Raw genomic sequence first — 14127 nt, 5'->3', positions numbered from 1 at the left:
GAATTCGAACCCTTATCGGTTGAATCTAAATAATAAATTTGCATGTGCAACAATTAATTAATAACATTATCGTCATATGGTCGGGAATGATTCAATACATATAGATAACCAATTAACCCTCGTGTTTTAATGAGCGACAACTGAATTAAGGTAATTGATCTAGCTAGCTAATACGTGACACTAATTAATCTCCACCAAATAAAGTTGCTCATTCGAGTTGGTTAATCAACCCAAACTTAGTAAACAATTTTATTTACATCCTAGATAACACAAAACTCTAATAAAGTTATTATAATGTAGGATATGTTGCAAGTTCATGTTGTCAAAAAAAAATTTGTTGTTCTATTTTTTGTGCCCAAAAGTTTGGGCATGACACAAGCATTGAGTTTCCTAAACTCACAAGATAAACTCAGTCATAAACACATGAAATGAGTGGAGTATATGCAGGCCTATACATTCACCATTAAGCAGAAGAAGGGGTAGTTAAACCGGGTAGCTGATGCATTGAGTAGAAGACTTTTGACAGTCCAAGAAATCCAATTGAGAAGCATAGGTGTGGACAGTTTTAGAGACTTGTACAAGGAAGATGAAGACTTCTCAAATGCCTACAAGGTGTGTAAGGAGTACCAAAATCACTTCCATAGTGAGTATTCTAATTTTACCTTGCAAAATGAACTATTGTTCAAAGGTGGGCAGCTTTGTGTGCCTAGAGGCTCAATGAGAGAAAACCTTATTCAAGAGAAGCATAATGGAAGCCTTAGTGGACATTTTGGCGTCAATAAGACTCAAGAGTTGGTTCATAGATACTATTATTGGCCAAGGATGAATCAAGATATGAAGAAGTATGTGGAGACTTGCATAGTTTGCCAAAAGGCCAAGGCTACTACAAATGTCGGTTTATACCAACCTCTTCCCATACCAAATAGACCTTGGGAATGAATTAGCATGGATTTTGTAGTAGATTTACCAAGGACAAAGCAGGGATATGACAACATTTATGTCATTATGGAGAGATTTAGCAAAATGGCTCATTTTGTGCCTTGCAAGACTACTCATGATGCTTGCCAATTTGCTCAATTGTTCTTCAAAGAGGTGGTGAGGATACATGGTTTACCCATGAGCATTGTTTCAGATAGGGATTCAAAGTTCATGAGTCATTTTTGGAAGACATTTTGGAAAAATCTTAGCACCAACCTCTCTTTTGGATCAGCATAGCATCCTCAAACAGATGGGCAGACCGAAGTGGTGAATAGGAGCTTGGGAAACTTGTTAAGGTTCCTTACTAAGGAATATGGTCAAACATGGGATCAAGTACTCTCACAAGGTGAATATGCATACAATGACACCATAAATAGGACTACCGGCAAGAGCCCTTTTGAAGTGGTCTATGGTGTGCACCCAAGAGGCATTTTGGAGTTGAGAGACTTAGGAAGTGCAACAGTAAGAAGTGGATATGCAAAGGACTTTTCTCCATCAATGAAGGAGGTCCATGATTCAATTAAACAAGAATTAATGGAGAACACAAGCAAGCTCAAACAAAAAGTTGATGAAAAGAGGAAGAACCTACAATATCAAGTGGGGGATCTTGTCATGGTGCACCTAAACAAAGCAAGGCTATAGCAAGGAGTGCCAAACAAGTTACAAATGAGGAGGATAGGTCCATGTGCCATTATAGCCAAGTACGGAGAAAATGCCTACAAGGTGGATCTACCTAGTGACATAGGCTTGTCACCGGTTTTCAATATAGAAGACTTAGTTGCATACAAGGGACCAGTTCAAGGTTCAGATTGTAGTCACTCAGAGGTTTCTGATGATGTGAACAACCTTTAGTTACCAGCCAAACCAAATCCAAAGGCTGAGAAGTTGTTGACTTCAAGGATCGCCAAGAAGACAAGGCATCAAGTCTATTGGGAGAACCTAATCAAATGGTAGGGTATGGATGATACTGAAGCTACATGGGTGATGGAGATAGAGTTTAAGAAGCTTGGGATTGATCAGAATTTGATTCCCAAAGAGGTGGCATGATCTTCTTTTGTTTGGGAGAATGGTGCAGGAGCACCTAGGACTTAGGAAAATTAGCTTTCACAATTTTGGCTTGTATTGACCCTATCCAAGTCAGTGGTGAATAAGGACTCCAAGAGGGTCCAAGAGTTAGTTTTTTGTGTCAATGTAGGCCTAGGTTGAGTTCATTCTTCTTAGGTTTGTATTTTTGTGTAAATAGTGGGTTTGAGTAGCCAATTGACCTTTTTGATGGTCAAAAATGTCAAAACTTGGTATAATAATTAGGGAGGGATAAATAGCTATTAGGAAAGTTTTAAAATTCATTTGTGATGACTTGGAATAGGTCTTGTAGGCTAGAAAGACCAAAAGTGCAAAAGTTGCAAAGTTGCAAAAAGTCGTCATGACAACTTTTGTCCTGAATTGGTTAGCGTTGGAGTTAGGGATTGTTTAACACCCTAGGAGGACTCCACACATGGGAAAAATATATATACTCTCTCTTTCATGTTTACCAAGGTTGGAGAAGTTGGAGAAGTGTGTGATGTAAGTTCAACAACTGAAACTACTCATTTTCAGTCTTGTTGGCAGCATTTTGGCTTGATTTTACTCATTTTGCAATTGAATATGGATTGAATCCATTGATCCAGAAATGGATTGAGTTACTCCTCTATGTTATTGATTTTTTGGTTCATTTTAGAGTCTTGTAAATACTGTTCATTGGTGTTTTCTTGTTCAAGTTTGCAAACAACCAGTTTTGGCTTGTAAATAGCAATTTTCTTGTAAATATGGTTGCCCCATGAGTTCCACACGTGCTGTCATCATGGATTGTTAGGAAATGATGGGAAACCCTCTTTATAGTGTACACATATAGGTTCAAGTGTTGGAGATAAGTTTAACTATGACTATCACCTTATTCTAGGCGAGTCCAGGAGCAACCCGGCTAGAGGAAATAAGGTGAAAATGAAGTGCTAAGTGCAGGGATGTGTGCCAAATCACCATTTCAGGGTTTGGAGGGGTTCATGGAGTTGGCTCAGACTTTTCCATGCAGGGAGAAGCTTTTACAAATCCTTTTGATACCAAAACCCCAATTTGTTCATTCACTGCTAGTTAAAGGCCTTGTAAACCCTTCAAAACCCTCATTTTGGGGTTCATACATTGTACGGTGAAACGAGGGGCCAAAAACACAAAAATCCTTTAGGGATAGGTGTATCTTTGAATAAAACCCAAACTTATTTTGGGGTCCTTTGAATCATTTTCCTTCAATCCCTAGAAAACCGTATTTGGAGGCCTAATTAGGGCTAATTTCTTGTAGCCCTTTTCTAGGCAAGAATTTGAAATCGGTAAAAAACCTAATGATTGCTAGCCACTAATGGACCCGAAATGCATAAAAAACATGTTAGTAGACACCTCCACACCTCTGCAGCATCTTACAATTATAGGAGGTCATTTTGACAATTTGAAGCCAATAAGCCATAATTGAGCACCTGAGAAGCACTGTGAATTGGTAGGGTTCCTAGCCAAAACACTTGAAGCAAACACCTTAGAAAGAACAAGAATCAAGCCCTAGAAGAGATTGAGAAGTACTTGAAGGTCTAGAGAGCAACTAGGCCTAGTGAGTTGGTGCAATTGAGCAACACCAGCTAGGTGAAGTGTTGAGCAACCTAGGTAAACCCCATCACTAAATAAATCAGAACATCCCCAAAAATCTAGTACGGTACCTCCATTCCCTCAAAGGTTAGAGATGGAAGTGACAAAATAGAAATAGGAGCCAAAATTTGATCTTATAGACCAATTGAATCATGTTTTTGTTAAGATCCCTTTATTCCAAGCCATAAAGGATGTTCCAATTTACAGCAAAACCATCAAAGAGTCTTGTTTAAAAAAACTAGGAAGGAAGAAAAAGGATCCACAAACTATGTATGTAGTAGGTCAATTGGTAGATCTAATTCTTGGAAAGGTGATTATCCCTAAGTACTCTGACCCTGGTAGTCGTATGGTTAGGATTATTATCAATGGAATCCAAGTCCAAAATTCCTTAATAGATCTAGGTGCAACTATCAATGTGATGACAAAAGATATCATCCAACATTTAAATATCACTAATTTAAGACCTGCTCCTATTCTCCTAGAATTAGCAGATAGTTATATTGTTAGACAAGATAGCATGTTAGAGGACCTTGTAGTAACCTTGGATTCTTGGGAATACCTAGCTAATTTAATAATCCTTTCTCCTAAAACAACTCTGGGGGGATATTCTATTATCTTGGGTGTACCTTGGTTGGCTACAACGGATGCCTTTATAGATTGTAGGTCAGGAAACATGACCATTTCATATGGCATGACTACTAAAAAGATTTCTTTTTATCCTCCAGCATAGCCTCACCTTGATTTTGGACAACCAATGTGGTCAAATATAGGGGAGGAAACAGATGAAGTTAATTCAGTCACACAACTTATGGTGATAGATAGGGATCCTTTCCTATAGCTTCAAGAGGATGATGAAGTACTCTCCAATATCATTTAGAATAATTATGGAGTAGTTGAGCAACCAATTAGTTGTCCATCAACTCTTGAATGTCTATTGCAGACAATACTATGTGCTTCATGTTCACCCAAACTTCCTACAACCGAAAAATTTGCTTCATACACTGCTACCACATGAGGTACAAATGTCATGTTTTAGTGAAGCATCCATGATTGACATGACTAAGTAGGTAGAGGTTTCACCAGAAAATTTTTGAACATTAACAATAAACTTAATCAGGAACAACATGTGTCCTTGATAGAATTATTTATGTCTCGCCAACAAGTATTTGCATGGGATTACCATGATATGAAGGGTTTGGATCCTAAGTTGTGTACCTATAGAATTTATATCAAAGAGGATTGTAGACCAATAAGGCAGCCATAAAGGAGGATTAATTTTGTATTAAGAGAGATAATAAAAGGAGAATTATATGAGTTACTTGATGCAGGATACATTTACCCCATCTCTGATAGTGAATGGGTGTCACCTCTTTTTATAGTTCCTAAAAAGGAAGGAAAGTGGAGAGTTTCTGTAGATTATAGAGAGCTTAATGTTGCAACTAAGATTGATTATTTTCCACTCCCATTCATAGACCAAGTGTTAGATTCTCTCACAGGTAAGCAATATTTTTCATTTTTAGATGGTTTTAGTGGATACAATCAGATAAGGATTGCACCTGAGGACCAAGAGAAGACAACATTTACCTATCCTTGGGGAACCTATGCCTACTTTATACTCCCATTTAGATTGTGTAATTCTCCAACTACTTTTTAGAGAGCAGACATAAGCATATTCTCATATATCTCACATGATTGCATGGAGATCTATATGGATGATTTTACTGCTTATGGTGGCACTTTTGAGGAAGCATTAAACAAATTGGAAAAAGTCCTATAGAGGTGTGAAGATCACAATCTATCCTTAAATAGTGAAAAGTGTTTTATGATGATGCAGGAGGGAGTAACGCTTGGTCATTACATTTCACAAGTAGGTATCCAGGTTGACCCTGCTAAGATATAGGTAATTCTCAAACTTTCTACTCCTATTAAGCAAAAGAATATCCTAAGTTTCTTGGGACATGCAGGCTATTACAGATGGTCTATAAAGAATTTCAGAAACATGGTAGGTCCATTATATGATCTATTGACAAAAGATATTGAATTCCAACGGACACCAAAGTGTGAGAAAGCCTTCTCTGACTTGAAAACAACCTTGACTCAAGCACATGTTCTTAAAGGAACCAATTAGGCACTTCCCTTCCATATCCATACTGATGCATCAGATTATGTTATTGGTTCTGTCTTGGGGTAGAAAGAAGAAACTGTGGAGATTGTCATTTACTTCATCAGCAAAAACCTACAAGGACCTGAATTCAACTATATTGTCACATAGAAAGAGATGTTAGCAGTCATATATGCACTCAATAAATTTAGACATTACATCACCAGTTATCAAATATTTATTCACACCGATCATGTAACTATTATATATCTTATGAACAAACCTTCCATTACTGACAGATTAGCAAGATGGTTATTATTGATGCAGGAATTTGATATTACCATTATTGATAAAACCAAGAAGGGCAAATCTAGTAGCAAATTTTCTATCTAGGTTGACAATCAAGGAGGATAAACAAGTCATTGATGACTCATTTCCAAATGAACATTGTTCTCAATTACTATTCATACACCTTGGTATGCTGATATAGCCAATTATCTAGTTGCTAACAGGATCCCTTCTCATTTTTTACCATATGAGAAGAGGTTACTCATTGAAAAGAAATTTAATTTTTCATGGATAGTGGGATGCTTATTTTATACTAGACTAGACCAAGTAATGAGAATATGTGTAAGATAAGATGATACCTATGGCATCTTGCATGCATGCCATGATAAGCCTTGTGGGGAGCATTTTGCAGCCAAAATAATAGTCATTAAAATATTGAATACAGGGTACTATTGGCCTACCCTACATAAGGATGCAGCCAAATACACCAAAAATTGTGATAGATGTCAAAGAATGGGTAGACCAACTAGATCGGATGAAATGCCATTACATCGACAAGTAGTAGTAACACCATTTCACAAATGGGGACTGGATTTTGTAGGACCCATTGATACTCCATCAAATGGAAAATCTTGCATATTGGTTTACACTGACTATGTGACCAAATGGGTAGAGGTCAAATCCATGAAGCATGCCAGGGCCAACAAAGTTGTAGAATTTCTCTATGAAGAGATTTTCACCCACTATGGGGTTCCAAGTGAGATAGTGACAGATCAAGGGGCTCAGTTTACTTCAACTCTTGTCACGGCATTAGTGAATGAATACATATCAGACATAGAAAATTTACACCTTACCATCCCTAAGCTAATGGGCAATCAGAAATCATAAATCGAGAGTTGAGGCTATTCTCACCAAAATAGTGGTTGTGCATAGAAAGGATTGGGTAGCTAGACTACCTAAAGTAGTATGGGCATATCGAACATCATGGAAAAACACCACAGGTTTTATCCCTTTTCAAATGTTATATGGCAAAATAGCTATGATACAAATTGAGTTTGAGCATAAAACCTTGAGAACAACACTTGATCTTGACATAGATATATCTGTAGCACAAAAAGAGAGGGTGGTGCAGTTAAATGCTTTGGATGGATTGAGAAAATCAACTTTACAACAAATAGAAGTGGTGAAAAATCAAAGGATTAAATGGCATAACAAATACATCAGAGAGAAGTAGTTTCAGGCAAGAGATTGGACACTCCTCTATGACTCAAGATACAAGGACAACATGATAAAATTGCAAATAAGGTGGTTAGGCCCATATGAAATTGTAGAAGTTTTTCCCAATGGAGTTGTGCAACTCACCACTATTAACCCTATGCAATTCAAACTATTATTCAATGGTCATCACTTGAAACTTTACCATAAACCAACTTCTAAACATGAGTTCCTACAACAATTTAATGCTACTCACAAATCTAAAACTACTACAGCCAAGGAAGATGGACTTAATGTCCCACTTTCTACCTAGTCAAATCTTTGCATGTGTTCATAATATATACTTCCACTACTTGTGGGAGTACATTTCTCCATCAATAAATTCACCACCTTTTCATCTCATGTCACTTTTCTTCTACATCACCTCACCATCATTCCACTTCACTTTTTAGCCAATTTACGTGTCCAACATGATTCCTACTTTCGGCATGTGCGGCCATCATGCCTTAATGTAAAACTCCAAGTACATACTTGACAATTTGTGTATATTCATTATTTCAGATGCATTTATTTTCTTGTTTCTTTATTACTATGCATAATTCATATAGCATATCCATTCTGCATTTCCTACACTTTTACATTCGACATGTGTCGACACCTATCACAATTTAAGTTGGGGGGAGGGAACACATGTGTCATCCGTATCACTACTTTTTGTTTGATTTATATTCCAACATGTCACTTTTTAATTTTAAATATTTTGAATCTAACCTGAAGTGACAGCTTACATGTATGATGTGATCCTTCTTTAATTTTGAACTTGCTCATTCTAAGCTTGTTGTACTGACACCGCCACCATTTTAAGTTATGATTTCTTTGGTATATCCTTTAATGAGCTTAAATATCATAGCAATACTAAAAGATAGGGATTTGAAAGGTTATTGTCTTGGCGGAGGCACACAATTTTGTAAGAAGTTGTAGGAGGTGCATTTGGGGTATTTCTAGATAAATTGAAAGGTACAAGTTGAAGGTAATGCAATGGGAGGATCACTTATCTGGAATGAGCCTATAGTTCATACTATGTTTCTTCAAGATCCTCTTTGTGAGCTGGAGTTCAAGAGATGTGGGTGGTTGGATTATTTCTTGAAGATAAATGGTTTTAATAACGACATTGCTATGGAGTTTTCTCATACTTTCTCGAATGGGGAAGCAATGGTGAAAGGGTTAAAGGTAATTTCTATAGAGGAGCAGATAGCTAAAGTTTCAAGATTGCCCATCGAGGGAGAAAAATACCCTAAATCTAAGGATGCCAGGTATGCTAGCCCCTAGTTGAGTTCACTAAACGTCATGACCCTCCTCTCATTATGGATAAGCAGGGGACTAGAAGGCTCTCTTTACCAAACAAATGGAGGCAAGTGGTAGTTTATCTAATCAAGTATCTTACCTATGAAGGCAGGTAATATTGTCTCCATTCACTACATTTTAAATTGTTGAGCTACATGAGACACGACTGGAGGATGAATGTGCCAAATGATCTTATATAATCTACTCTCAATCAAGGCAACTGAAACTCAAAAAGGTAGGCCAAATTTTGTCTCATGCCATTGTTTTAATCAAAGTGCTTGTGGAAAGAACTTTGTGGGATGTATCCTAGTTATCTTGGGATTAATTTATTGCAATTAGGAAGTTTAGAGAAATTAATGTTGGAATCAGGGATCAACCTTTAATCCAGAGGGTTAGAACTGTGGAGGGAACTATTAAATTAACCCCAGGTGCCTCAACATCTAGGGAAGCTCCTACTGCAAACTCTCTTGTAGTTGAACCAAGTTCATCTAAATCTCCATCTAGTGATGCCAATAGCTCTTCAGCAAACCCTAATGTCAATGTCTCACCTGAAACCCCAGTGAGGACTAGGGTTGTTGTGCAGAAACAAAAAGAAAAAGCAAAGAAAACTAAGATAAAAGCGGAAAAGGTAAAGAAATAGAAGTTGGAAAATAAAAAACCCAAGCCCTAGAAAAAGGAAAGGTAAAGAACAAGAATCACCTAAATCCACTACTCAAATTAAGAAATCTTCTAAGAAACCCAAACAAACCAAAACCCCTAAAGTGGCTAAGAAGGCGCCACCAAAAAGAAGTCGGGCTTAGAGGAAAACTAAAGAAAGTGGCTAAACATAGTGAGACTATGGTTAATATTCAAATTGAATCATCAAAATCCATTCATACCACCCCTAGTGAAGAGGAGAGGACAATTTTCAATCATCCTCCTAGACCTCCTAGAGAGGGTCCATAATTATCCTCTTCAGTTGAGTAGCAAGACAATCCACTGATGGAAGTTCATGAGTCAAAAGGGGAGAAGGATGAAGAGGTATTGTAGGAAGGAGGGTTGAGAGAGAAACCTCAAGAGGATGTAGGTCTGGAGGGCTTTATTGGAATAGCTATTGCAATAGAGAAGATGGCGGAGCAAGTGCCAATGAGAAGAGAAGAAGAGGAATTAAGACATAAAAGGCTCCAAGTAGTTAGGCATGGACCTACCTCCTTCTCATGGATGTCTATATCCCTCGACTTATTTAAAGACATGATGGATAAGGAAGAGGAATGGAATAAAGAGAAACTTAAGTTGCAGGAGATAATAAATAAGAACGATGAAGAGATTGAGAAGAAAAATGAAGAAATTGCTACATTAAAAACCAAGGTGGATAATGTGGTAACTTTGGTACCAAAAATTTTAGAATGTAGAACACCACCAAGAGTATATGAAATGTACTTAAAAGAATTCAGTCTCTCTTTTAAATTGTCAAGGATCATTTCAAATTTGAACCCTTCTATTGAGACTCCACAAGAATTTTACCAAGTTTTTCAGTCTTCTCCTATAGCCACTAAAAAATTTCTTTGTGAATTTTATCTTCACAACTATGCAGTTTCTCATGACAATGACTGGAATCCCTTATTGTACATTGGTGATATTCATCTTAGAGCCCTCATGTCTTGGGTCCAAAATGATAATAATAGGGAGTAGCAATTTAGAGCACACAGGGATGATGAACTCTAGATTCCTTTGTCTATATGGGTTGAAGCTAATAATCCTAGGACTGTTTATTTCAGTTGGAAAAAGATTTTATTCAGATCAAAGTGTAAACAACAAATCCTAGCCTTGAGAGAAGAGGCATTCCAAAAATTTAAGTAGATGGGCCCTATTATAGGACATACAATGATGGGACATCTAGCACAGTGATGGAACAGTTTGATAAAAGAATTAAAGCAGGCAGAGCCACATTCCCTTCAGAATTATTATGCAACCATGAAAAGAACAAATTGGTATATACACCTGGGCAGAACAAAGCGAAATAATTGGCTTCCTCTTATTATTTAACCACCAATTCTTTTATGGCCAATACCAAATTGCATGCGATATTGCTTTCAACAAAGCAGCAGAGAAAGCTAGGTGGGACAAGTTGGACAAGAACAAAGGATTCTATTGGAATCTCGCTACCGGTGGTACAGGCTAGGTCATTACCAGTGATTATAGAATACAGGCTTGGATGAGGAATCTTGTGCCTATTAGAGGACCAACAGGGAATTTGGTTGGAGGGAATGATGAGCGCAAATAATGGCTCAATTTTGCCTTTGTCTTTTATATTTTTACTAGTTCTATTAGGGGTTTAGATAATCTTATAGGTCTTAAGACTTTGATAATGATGGTTCTATTTTGTTTTCCTAAACTTATAAAAGTGGACGTGAACTTACCCTTATACTTTCTTTTTGATCAAATGACGAAAAATGATCGGTGACCTTGCATGTAGTTAAATAAATGTTATTCTGATATGAAATGGATATGTCTTTGTTTTGTACACACTAATGTCATAATGTGGGAATGAATGAAGGAGCAACAATGGTCAAAGTCTCACGACATGGAAGTTCATACCAACTAACTAGTTGAAGATAAATTCATGCCAAGATGAACATTGAAAGAGTCAACAACTGATTATTTATAGCTCATATGGAGTAATAATTAGACTTCAATGATCATGCTTGTGGTAGAGTAGATCTAGGGGGAGTAGTTATGCTAGATTTCCTCTGTAGCAGAAGCAACTTGACTATTTCTTATTCAAAGCATAACTTGCTTCCCTTCTCTTATGTTGTAATAAATTGTGTCCTCCTAAATGTCTTGAAGTGGACTTGTTATTAGTTAGAGTTAGTTAGGAGTCTTCTTGCTATAATAAAATTTCAAATACTCCTTCTCAAGAGAGTAGAAGTTCATATATTGTAATTTCAGTGTTTAGTTTATTAAAAGAATAGTTTCAACTACATAATTATGTAATAGTGTTTTTGGATAAATGAGATAATATTCTAGTTTGGAGTATCTAGTTGAGCTTTGGGAAGACTCACTAAGGGGGGCCACTTAGTGAGAACTCCAACCTTTGTGTCAAGTAGTTATTTTCCATACTGTTGGAATTTTGAGTTTGTTGGTATTTTGCATAGAGATTGCATTAATGATATGTTGTCATTGATGTCAATTGAACCGATAATGGTATTCATGTTATTGTTGATGTTGTTGATTTTGATATTGTCTAGTAACCGGTAAGAAGAGCTTTGTGGAAGATGTTGTAAACTGGTATGTAAAGTTTGTGAGTTGAACCAGTGTAAAGGGCTAAACCTTTTCTATGTAATGTAATCGGTAAACCCTATCAGCTGTTAAACCCTAACTGATCATGTTTGATGGTTTATTATCTAATAAGCGGTAATGGTGGAGACACGTGTGATCATTGAATGAGGATATGTTCAAATTGTTTTGGCACGTTTGTTTTTTGTCTAGGGAAGGAGCAAAGTGGATTGCATCTAATGCACAACGCGTGATGAGTTGCAATGTCCAATGAAGTGGTGATCATGGAGCGGTTGGAATTTTCTTGAAGAATATTAAGAGATTGTCATGATTTCTAATGGTCAAGATTGTACCGACTTGTTTTTAATCTCGATGATGAGAATTCAATTTTTGTTGTGTTACCAACCTAATTGATTTATATTTAAGGTTGATGAAGTTGTTTGTAAAGGTTGTTGGTAAGATTGATAGAAAACTGTTGAGTGTGTAGTTGCCTAACCAGTGAATGGATCTGCACTTTGAGTGAAGGCAGATTGAAGCTTAGAAGGATCTAATCAAGCAAATGTAGTGCTACTCAGACAGATCAAGAAAACCTGTTGTTTTCTAACAATTACAGCAGAAGTGAAATCCCTTAACCGGGTAAGCTCTAACAAGCTTGGTTACTCATTAAATCCTCTAACAAGGTGGTCCATTAGCTTGGATTCTTAAATCCTCCAGCGAGGTTACTCCTAACAGGTTATTGAGCTTTTCATCAAGGCATATTTGTAAATCCCTTAACTAGCTGATTCCTAACCGGAATTAGTTCTTAACAAGACTTATTGTAAAGCTTTAACAAGCTTGGCTCCTAACAGGGTGAACTTCAGAAGAGTTTAGATAGCTATCCTTACGAGTCTCATCTCACCATGGTTTTTACCTATTTGGGTTTTCCACGTATAAACATTTGTGTCAAGTGGTGAATGCTTTTGTGGTTGTGATCTTATTTGTCGATTTGGTTAACTTATGATAAGGCATGTTAAGTAGAAGCATTGAGAGTTGAATATGTTGAGTTGTGATTAAGCATTGTTGATGTTTACAAGATTGAAGTTTTTTACTGTTAAAGTTGTCATAACAGTTAAACTGGTTGATGTCAAGTATTCTTATGAATATTGATCTTGACTAAGGTATGTTTACTTTGTTTGACTGAGTTTGAGTTTGGGAACTTTGTATCAGTTTTTCAATATACCGATTCACCGCCCCCCCCCCCCTCTCAGTATTCTACCAGATACTTACTCTTTCATCATACCATCACATACAATATTTAGTTATTATCCTGGTGGTTGACTATTCCTACAGCCACTGGAAACTCCATCCTACAACTATTCCTACAGCCAAAGCAGACTAAACAGTTTTATGTTTGCTTGTCATGGATTAGATTGTTATTATTCATTTGAGTTCAATTAAGTTATTTCCTTTCAATGCACTTTACTTTTTGGTCCTATTTCCTTTTTAGACATATATAGCATGGTTACAATTGAGTCTCTAGTGCATATACCTTGCTGACCCATTTCAAGTATGTGCCCTGGGTTGACAGAAAATGAGCCTTCATAATGAAGTGACTACTTAGCATGGATATCCAATCCTTAAGTTATGGTTATAGGGCCTATTTATCAAAACCATTAAAGGAGACCAGCATGCATGTCAATGATGTTAATGTGAGGATCTGGTTAACACTGAGAGGGGGGTGAATCAGTGATAACAATAAACTGCACACTTTCACCAATCTAAACAATACTTCACAAAATAGTTTATAACCAGTACCGGTAGCTGATCTAACAATCACTTAATGCAGATTTACGAAAACATTAATGGTACCAACTAAAGTGTTCATCAATAAGTAAAGACATCAAATGCATAATCCATCACAACATGAACACAGAGATTTTTCACATGGAAACCCAAATGGGAAAAACCACGACGGGAAATGGTACCCACAAAATATTGTACTCTTTCGGAATGCGCCCTGTCAGGAGCCTAGGCCGGTTAGGAGCTTTACAACAATGCCCGGTTAAGAGCCAAACCTATTAGGAGTCACTCGATCAAGGGATTTTACACCTTGGCTCTATTAGGAGCTTTACCCTATTAGGAGTAACCTCGCTGGAGGATTTAAACTCAAGTTGTTGAGCTACCCAGTTAAGGGATTTATAAATCAAGCCTGTTAGGACCTACCCGATTAAGGGATTTTAATGTTGTTGCAACTGTTAGGAAACAACAGATAAATGATATGGACTCAACATTTCATAGCT

Source organism: Cryptomeria japonica, chromosome 11 (assembly GCF_030272615.1).
Source record: "Cryptomeria japonica chromosome 11, Sugi_1.0, whole genome shotgun sequence".
In the NCBI taxonomy this organism is placed as follows: Eukaryota; Viridiplantae; Streptophyta; class Pinopsida; order Cupressales; family Cupressaceae; genus Cryptomeria; species Cryptomeria japonica.
Note: the sequence above shows the minus strand (reverse complement) of the source record.